This window comes from Cryptotermes secundus, unplaced genomic scaffold, assembly GCF_002891405.2.
Source record: "Cryptotermes secundus unplaced genomic scaffold, Csec_1.0 scaffold816, whole genome shotgun sequence".
In the NCBI taxonomy this organism is placed as follows: Eukaryota; Metazoa; Arthropoda; class Insecta; order Blattodea; family Kalotermitidae; genus Cryptotermes; species Cryptotermes secundus.
Window position 1 is genome coordinate 730,003 of NW_019724601.1, and position 9,800 is coordinate 739,802.

At 44.2% G+C, this 9,800-nt stretch overlaps 2 protein-coding genes across 2 annotated transcripts in view; one reads left to right on the forward strand and one right to left on the reverse strand.

The window, feature by feature from the left end:
* Positions 1 to 9,800, reverse strand: part of LOC111862442 (tyrosine-protein phosphatase Lar) — an 805,060-nt gene that overhangs the window by 630,835 nt on the left and 164,425 nt on the right. Inside the window, exon 2 of the mRNA XM_023847834.2 lies at positions 7,256 to 7,337. The gene's annotated coding sequence lies outside the window, so the exon portion shown is untranslated. The remainder of the gene's footprint in view (positions 1 to 7,255; positions 7,338 to 9,800) is intronic.
* The window catches only part of LOC111862469 (uncharacterized protein DDB_G0271670-like), a 166,141-nt gene that overhangs the window by 5,624 nt on the left and 150,717 nt on the right, over positions 1 to 9,800 (forward strand). The window lies entirely within an intron of this gene.

The following is a 9,800-nucleotide window of genomic DNA, read 5'->3' on the forward strand; positions in this document are numbered from 1 at the left end:
TCTCCTTTTATGCTTTCCTTCTCCAACTCCTGCGTCGTCGTTTCGTTTTCCTTATTTTCCTCCATTTTCTTCCCTTTTTACATTATTCTCGGGTGCAATGTAGGTTCTATATATGGTATAGCAGAAAACATGAGTACTAACGGAATGAAAAATTGAAATTATTGGATTTTAAGTCATAAATATAATAAGCAGATGGCATTAATAATATAAACCTCGAGAAACAGAATCTAACTTCATCTACACTGAAGATAGAGGCAGCAGTTTCTCCCGAATCGTTGGTAACTGTATATGAAACTACATTGTAATATTTTCGAAAGGAAGAAAATTTTCGAACTCGACCCTGAATATCAGTCTCACAAACTAATTAGTACAAAACACTCCATGGATTTAGTCCGCAAGCGAACTATACAGATCGAACGACCAACTTTAGTGCCAACTTCATCGGATAAGGGGTGTCGCAACGGATCCCCACGGCTGTTAATTTCGGTTTTCTAGACCGGAAATTCGTACAAAATAATTCTAATAAATTTTTTGTAGGAAAATGCTGCCCAAGATACGTGACCTACCTCAACAGAACGGGCGGCGGCTTTGGGCGACTCCCTTAACTGAGATAAGGGTTACAGGGTAGGTATGTACGGGTTAGAGCAGGGCCTGCGTTACAGTGCGTCTCTCTCTCCCCCCCCCCCCCAAAATGCAGTGNCCCCCCCCCCCAATAATGCAGTTGCCACTTCTGACGCGCAGCCCAGAGGCCAGGTGTAATGAGACATGCAGAACTCGGCGAGAAATAAACGCATATTGTAACGCACACGAACAGCCTCCAATTGGTTAAAATGCAATTACGCGAAATTCTAACAATACCAACTGTACTGCGCATGTCACACTTTGATATTACAGCGCACGTAATGGGGGGGGGGAAGTAGGTTGCAAAGATTAACAAGACATCATAATCAGAATTAACTTATTCAAGGGCATGATACAGCAACAAGCAAAACTAATTTTGACGGATTTTCTTGAAATAAGATTGAGGTTGTCGGGGGTTGTAAGTTGTTGGGGATGCTGATTGTATTATATCGAGAAAGGTGTGAGGGACCGAGATAGGGAGAAAGGTGACGTCAACGGTGAACTAATTTATGATGTGCAAGACTGTAATATGTAGCAACCTGTAATATTTTCTCATCAATGTATTTAAGAATTCTTCAGACGTTGGATATTTAACGTAGTTTACATTTTTATGAGTGTTCAACAGATCCAATTACCAATCCAAACCCCGTCTATAATCACTCCTATCACATGACAATATTTATTTATCTGTATGTTATTTAGATATGACACACCAACTACAAGAGACATGGGCTATGAACATATGTTTGGTTTTTTCTTTTCCGTCTCTCCAGACAAATTTTGGAATAAGGTCTGAAATTAGCCTCGGGTGCCTACTTCCAAATCTCTTCTAATTCCTCATTCAGCAACCATCCTATCACTCGATCCTATATAGTCCTAGGTACTGAAAATGTAAAGCAAGCCATAAAAATGAATTTCAATCTAATCTGTTGTGCAGTTTATCGGGCGTGCAACAGCTGACTGTGGTGAGGAGACCGTAAATCAATTTATTTTGTTCAAAGTTTCAGATATTTTCATTTATAAATATGACAAAGAAAAATACCTACATTTTACAATCTTCTACTTAAAACATATCTGTGGTAACTTTTTATTCTACAGATTTTCATGCATATTTGCGGCGCCCCTTCCCTTCAAAGTATCAGTAATTTCAGTCTGCATACAAACGACCTCTATGACTAAATACATCCCTTTTGACATAACACAGCCGCGGCAGAAACATCCACTAAAAAATTTCTGAACAAGTAAGCTAAGCTCGAAAAGGAAATTCTAGTTTAAGATTTCACTGGCGAAGAGAAGCAGAATGTAGTTTCGAGGGGGGAGGGGTGGGGGGGTGAGGCTAATCCCCCTTCATTACAGAGGGTGAGAACCACGCCAGCTATCGTACTAATTGCATTACACTTCCCCCAGCGTCACTATACTTCTTCTACCCGACCTCTGGGGTGTTAAATATGGTAGGGGATGAATGTAAGGAGACAGGGGGTAAGTTATGTAACATCCGACCACTGTAGGGATAAGAAACTCGTGTTATGAAAGCTAGAATGATAACAAGAGGAGCAGGCAAGGGGAAAGGGAGAGACTGAGAAAACCACGAAGTAGCCCTTACCGACTTGACTCGTCAGTAACAGAGAAGTCATATACTAACAAGGATTTTGTATTTTTATTTCTCTCTTCAGTTTCATGTTCTCATAATTCCCTCTTCATCTTTTGCAGTCATTTTCTATTTACTCCTTTTATTTATCAGGTCTTCCTACTTCTTACCCTCCTCTCTTTCCACCCCTTCCCCCCTCCTTCCTCTTACTCCCTCGTCTTCTCGCCACGAGAGCTCAGTCGGCATGACAGGGCTACGGTTGGATGTCCCAGGAAAGGGGTCTGATTCCAGGCATGACCACCGCGCCCAGTCTGAGTGGTCACTCAGTTTCTTATGAAATGTGTACCCGCTCATAATGGTGGGCTGTGAAGCTCCACCTAGCACCGAGATTAAAATACATGGAGCTATACCTCCACGGACTGTATGATTTTGTGGTGCGATAATCTAAAGAGAAAAAAAAAAAGCTTTAACTTTATCTTGTACTTTAGAGTTTAGAACAGAGACACTCATATATACAGGACAGGGCACGCCAGGACGAACTAAAATATTTTGTTTGCAAAACAGCAATAAAGCTAACATAAAACAAGTTCTGCTCTAAGAATGAAGTTACGTCATATCTCGTGTAGGCAACATTGCGAAATAAAATTCCCCTGTAAGTATGCTTGAATTTCCCAGTGGCTTACGAGTACCAGAAGTACGTTGATAACAGAATGGTGACGCAACGGTCTACGTGACTACGTGACGATGATGTACTCTCGACCCCACAGCACGTACCTCGGAGGATTCTGGTGCTGAACACATGATGAGGCCTGTACAAGGGAATATGCTGAATGCTGACACAGCAAGAGGAAAGGGGAAGGTGTTATTTTCACCCTTCTCCGACATCCCTTACATCTAGCGATGGGTTCTCCCCCGCAAATGAAGTCGATATAGTGAAGGAGGAGGTGTTGGGGTGACTGGTGGAATGTCTTGGTACAGTGGCCATTCCAGAGTTACCAACCGTTACACATTGTTACTAAACTATTCACAGCTTCGTGCAAATGTTATAACGTGCGCTCAGCTGGTCTCACTTCGATCCATCGAATCACTACAGTACACTCACTTCAAATAAACACAGGAGGGTGGGCCTTCCAACGCAGTGCCAAGTGAAGTCTGTTCAAAATTAATGTGATAATGCCGATCATTTTACAAGAGAAATCCGAGCAGGTTAACGGTGAACCTCTGTACAAGATGTCACAGGAAATAAGGTCAAGATTCTAGGAGGTCACAGTATCGGTCATTCTAAGCAAAAACGGTATATGTACCCGTTTCCTATTCCGAACGGTTTCCGAGATAGGACATGAAGGTGAGGATTGGATTCATCTCGCTAAAGGAAAAGGCAATTCGTGGAATTTGTGAACGCTGTAATGAACATAACGAGAAGGATATCTACAGTCTAGCTGGGCGACTATCAGTTTTTGTAGACCTCTTCTCCACACAGTTAGTCAAATCATGACCCGACATTATCTCACGATTTTCCTGGAGAACCTGAGAAGAACAACGAAAAAGTAATATGAGTCAACCTCTGATCCGAGAATTGATTCTGAAACCTCATGAGGGCCCTAGAGCATTAACACCTGGACACGGACGTTAGGTGGCATGCTGTAAATCCTTGATCCTATGTAAGTGAACCACTTGTCTGTTCGGTTAATGAAATTATATGCATGGATTGTTTAGTGCATTAATATGGATCCCTTGTACGGGAGATTGGAGGGTAAAGGAGGTTGGGACGCGGGTCACGTCTCCGGGAGATGATGTCTAGCGCTTTCCTCGCACGCACACGCACATACACACACAGCAGGCTACTGGACAGAGCCACCAGTTACAGGATGTAATATAACAAATGGAAGTCGCCGTTGTCGGGACTCAAACCCATCACTTCTATCACAATGACTGTCGTATATAGTGGCATTCGAGATATTCTATCACTATTGAAATTGATCGGAGTTCGACTATCGATAACTTCTGTAGATCCAATATTAGAATTAGTGAAATTAACGAACTCCACGAAGCTGAATCCATCGCGACAAGCACGTTGTTGCCAAATTTTACGGAAAAATTTCCCACAATTTTACGAGGGCCGTAAGTTGATTGCAGTTTTCAGAACAGCCCGCTACTGTTCCCTGTTTTGATCAACACGTACCAAGCACCTTGCACACCTCAAACTAGTTGCCTTCTTCCAGGTTTCCTCATGAAAACTTTACACGCATTTCTATATTCTTCCATGCGTGCTACTTGCCACGCCCTCCCAATCTCCTTCATTTTATCACCCTAATGATATAATACGGACCACTTCTGCGGTCTAATGGTCAGAGTTCCTGGCTACAGATCCCGGCACTACCAGATTTTCTGAGAAGTAGTAGGTCTGGAACGGGATCCACTCAGCTTCGTGAGGATAACTGAGGAGCTATTTTATAAGGAAATAGCGGCTCCGGTCTAGAAAACCGTGATTAACGGCCGTGGGGATCCGTTGCCCTGACCACGCAACACCTTCTATCCGCTGAAGTTGGCACTAACTTCGCCGACAAGCGGCGCATGCGGACTAAAGCCATGTAGTTAATGATATAATACGAGGAGTATAAATGATAGAGCTCTTCGTCTGCTATTTCCGCCGGCTTCTCGTAACTCCTTCCTTCTTTCGATCAAATTCTTTCCACAGAATTTCTTAAAATGCAAAGCTTCTTCACTTCATTCACTGTGCTCTGTTTGTATAGATACCAGGATACGGGCTGGACGATCAAGGAATCGAGGTTCAACTCCTCGCATCGCAAGAGATTCTTCTGTTCCTCACAGCACTCAGACGGGCCTCTGACCCTCGACGTGAAAGCGGTATTTCTACCGGAGGTAGAGTACCAAGAGCGTGAAGCTGACAACTCACCTCCATCCAGTGATGAGGCTAAGAATGCGTGGAGTTATACCTCCACTCCCCATTAGTCTTCATGTCTTGGTGCTTAATTCAAGACAAGTACAGCAGGACCGTGACCTGTACTGAACCTCACCTGAGGCTCTGCCGATGAAAGAGAGGTAACAAAGAATAGTAGAAGAGAAAGGGAAAGGAAAAGTCATGGGAGAAGAGTTACACTTATTTGTTGGGGGGGGGGAGAGAAAGATCATCGTTCTTTTATAAGGTTCTCAGGCTCCACTCGCTTGTCCTTCTGATAAGGGCATTGTGGACGTAAAGATTTTATGATGGTTAAACGCATTGGCTTCAGACAGGGCCCTCAAAATTTAGACTTTCTGAATTAATGGAGAATTGCGTAATCTGGAAAAGATAATTTGGTGACCTTTACAACAAAGGGGATTTAATTTTTATGAATGTGTACGCGGAGGGTTGCCTAAGAAGCACGCAATACGGACTTGGAAATCGGAAAACATCTCAGCAGTTGCTTGAAGACAGAGGAAACGGAAGGAAAACTGTGTTGATATGGCTGATCGCATGACAGTCCGGAAAACATGAGGAAATAAGCGTTCCAGAAGGTTTCCATAAACGAGTTTCACTGTTCTGTGTCGCCTGTTTTCTAGACACTTGACGTAGCCACAGGACAGCTCTTCTGAACACGCCGAGTGGCGGCTTTCAGCAGACCTCAGACACTTGGGCGGGGCGTTAGCAGAAGCAGCGCGTCCGAGGAGTGCACTTGAGGGACACACAGCGCCACTGGACAGACGCGGTGACAGGTACAGTCGCTGTTGCGTCACAAGTTCTTGCGGCGCTGGGTTGTGACACAAGACAGGCCGGCATTTCAGAGGAACATATCGCCAGCTTCTGTCGGTTTCTGCCTTAGCTTTTGTGTCGTCATTGAAAACAGAGGCGATACGTTCCTCTGAAACGTCGGATTTCATTCTAACTACATGGCGTTACACCCCAGAGGACCGCAGTCTTCAGAGATATATTCTGTGCTTGTGTCGCCCTCTACATGATCTCTTCATCATCATCATCATCATCATCATCATCATCATCATCAAAGTTTCAAGCAGATGTACTTTTCCGGAAATCGTGCAGGCGTCAAATCCCTACAAATATTGTAGTGTGTAGAGCCGTTTGTAGGCAACGGTTCGGTAAACACGTTCCTGTGGGAACGGATACACATGCAAAAATATGGGTATTTTGGATACGGTGTTTTCTAATCGGTCAGTTCAAATGTGTTACAAGGAGGACAACTGAAGCAAGAATAATTAAGTTGGAAGGGAGTTGCTGCTCAGAGAGGACTTGAGCCCGGAAGCAGAGGAATAGCCATTGTTAGAAGCCGTTATCAGGCAACTACTACTGTGGACAGCCACGGAATTGGGGCTCAATTTTGAACAAGGGCAAGAGATTTTCTCTTTTTCACGTCTTCTACTCGTAGACCGAGGACTCGTAGGCGGCAGAAGCCTGATGCTAATCATTAATATTCATCTATCACCGAGCTTAAGAATATGCGGATATATACTTCCACTCCTCCACGCGTCTTCATGATGCTGTGCTTATTTATGCCCAGGGACGTTATACGTGTATTTTTGTGTGTGATGTATAAGGCACGTGACATGTCTGAACTCAACATTTAATTTCAAGTGTGAGACATGAAACAAGAAGTACTGTGGAGGAGTAATGACCTACTTTCCTTTAACTACCAACTGAGGTTTGGTCTCGGCACGGATTACATAGAAAACACCGCGTCCAACAAGTCTTCTATTGGTGAGTGTGTATCCTCTGCCGCAGTTACTTACTGCTAGTGCGCAGGTGTATAACTGGGCCACCCTGTCACTGGGGGATATAAATAAGGTGACCTGGCCCTCCAAGGTTGGGGGAGTCTTGAATCTGAAATAGTAAAATGTGAACATGAGTCACGTGGGACTCGGACCTGAGAATGACTGCGCTGGCGAGGACCAGCAGCAATTGTAAACGACAGATCCATCTTCTCGTCAGAGAAGATGTTATATATATATATATATACTACTGACTTGATCTAAATCNGTCCTGAAAGATTCAACGGCCTTCATAAATATGAAACATAAGGCATTATCTCTTACCTTTGCAGCTGGTCTTGCGGAGGGAACAGCTCCTCACGGAATTACATTAACAAGGACGGCCTGCCGAACTGAGGGCGCTCATCTGTGGCGAAAGAAATTAAATTAAAATTTAAAATGATCGGCGCACTTGCACACTTGAGTCTTGAGGCTTTCAATGCGACCACCATTTGCATTACTCTCTTCTAGATTGTGGCATCTGCTCGGGAACGTTAATAACCAGTCAGAAAATAATTTATACCCTGAAGATGGAGGCAACATGTTCCTCAAAAGACGCTAGTATATACTTCTACAGGGTGTCCCAAGAGGAAAGTCCAATATTCTTGGAAGTCAGAGTATCGTTCATTCTACACAAAATTGTACACGTGTCCTATTTCGAACGGTTTCCGAGATGGAGCTATTTCACCGTACAGACGAGCAACACACCATGTCCTCACACGAGTTGCACCGAGATAGAGCTATTACACTGTGCAGTACACTGTACAGACGAGCAACACGCCATGTCCTCACACAAGTTGCACCGAGATAGAGCTATTTCACTGTACTGTACACTGCACAGACAAGCAACACGCCATGTCCTCACACGAGTTGCACCGAGATAGAGCTATTTCACTGTACAGTACACTGTACACTGCACAGACAAGCAACACGCCATGTCCTCGCACGAGTTGCACCGAGATAGAGCTATTACACTGTGCAGTACACCGTACAGACGAGCAACACGCCATATCCTCACACGAGTTGCACTGAGATAGAGCTATTTCACTGTACAGTACACTGTACACTGTACAGACGAGCAATACGCCATGTCCTCACACGACTGGCACCGAGATAGAGCTATTACACTGTACAGTACACTGTACACTGTACAGACGAGCAATACGCCATGTCCTCACACGACTGGCACCGAGATAGAGCTATTACACTGTACAGTACACTGTACACTGTACAGACGAGCAATACGCCATGTCCTCACACGACTGGCACCGAGATAGAGCTATTACACTGTACAGTACACTGTACACTGTACAGACGAGCAATACGCCATGTCCTCACACGACTGGCACCGAGATAGAGCTATTACACTGTACAGTACACTGTACACTGTACAGACGAGCAATACGCCATGTCCTCACACGACTGGCACCGAGATAGAGCTATTACACTGTACAGTACACTGTACACTGTACAGACGAGCAATACGCCATGTCCTCACACGACTGGCACCGAGATAGAGCTATTACACTGTACAGTACACTGTACACTGTACAGACGAGCAATACGCCATGTCCTCACACGACTGGCACCGAGATAGAGCTATTACACTGTACAGTACACTGTACACTGTACAGACGAGCAATACGCCATGTCCTCACACGACTGGCACCGAGATAGAGCTATTACACTGTACAGTACACTGTACACTGTACAGACGAGCAATACGCCATGTCCTCACACGACTGGCACCGAGATAGAGCTATTACACTGTACAGTACACTGTACACTGTACAGACGAGCAATACGCCATGTCCTCACACGACTGGCACCGAGATAGAGCTATTACACTGTACAGTACACTGTACACTGTACAGACGAGCAATACGCCATGTCCTCACACGACTGGCACCGAGATAGAGCTATTACACTGTACAGTACACTGTACACTGTACAGACGAGCAATACGCCATGTCCTCACACGACTGGCACCGAGATAGAGCTATTACACTGTACAGTACACTGTACACTGTACAGACGAGCAATACGCCATGTCCTCACACGACTGGCACCGAGATAGAGCTATTACACTGTACAGTACACTGTACACTGTACAGACGAGCAACACGCCATGTCCTCACACGAGTTGCAAAGTGCATTGAAGTTAAACTTACCAACTTTTTCACTTCAGCAATAAATACCGGTATTAGAAACAGTACGTAATATCTCTTTCTTATCAACAACTTTGGAACTGTACAGTGAAATAGCTGTATCTCGGAAACGGTTCGGAATAGGACACATGTACATATACACTAGTTTATTTAGAATGGCCGATACTTTGACCTCCCAGAATATTGAACTTTCCTCTTGGGACACTCTGTATAAGGCTATGCGGAAGCATATCCCAGAAGAAAATATTTTTCATATACACCAATGACAGAACCTAAAATATCACAAAATTAGAAACCTGAATTTTATATAACCCAAATTCTCATTAGCGTATTGACAAAACCCAGTTACTGGGACCGGTCCTAAGCCAGATGAATCTATTTCTAATCTTAAAATCCTTTTTTTTTTAAGATATTATTACAACATTATATTCCCATTTACGCCCAGAACTTCCTAGAAGTCTATGTAAGTTTTAAGGTTTTCACGGCGATGACAATGAAGAAAGTTGTCTTCTGGGTTTAGGCACCGTGTATTCTTCGTTTTGGCCGACGTTTCGGAGGAACGTAGCGCCTCCATCTTCAGAGCAGTTGAATAGCTGCGGAGAGCAGTAGCTGTGGTGATAGGATGTGGAAGGTGCTGCTTATATACGAAGTAGGCAGGGGGG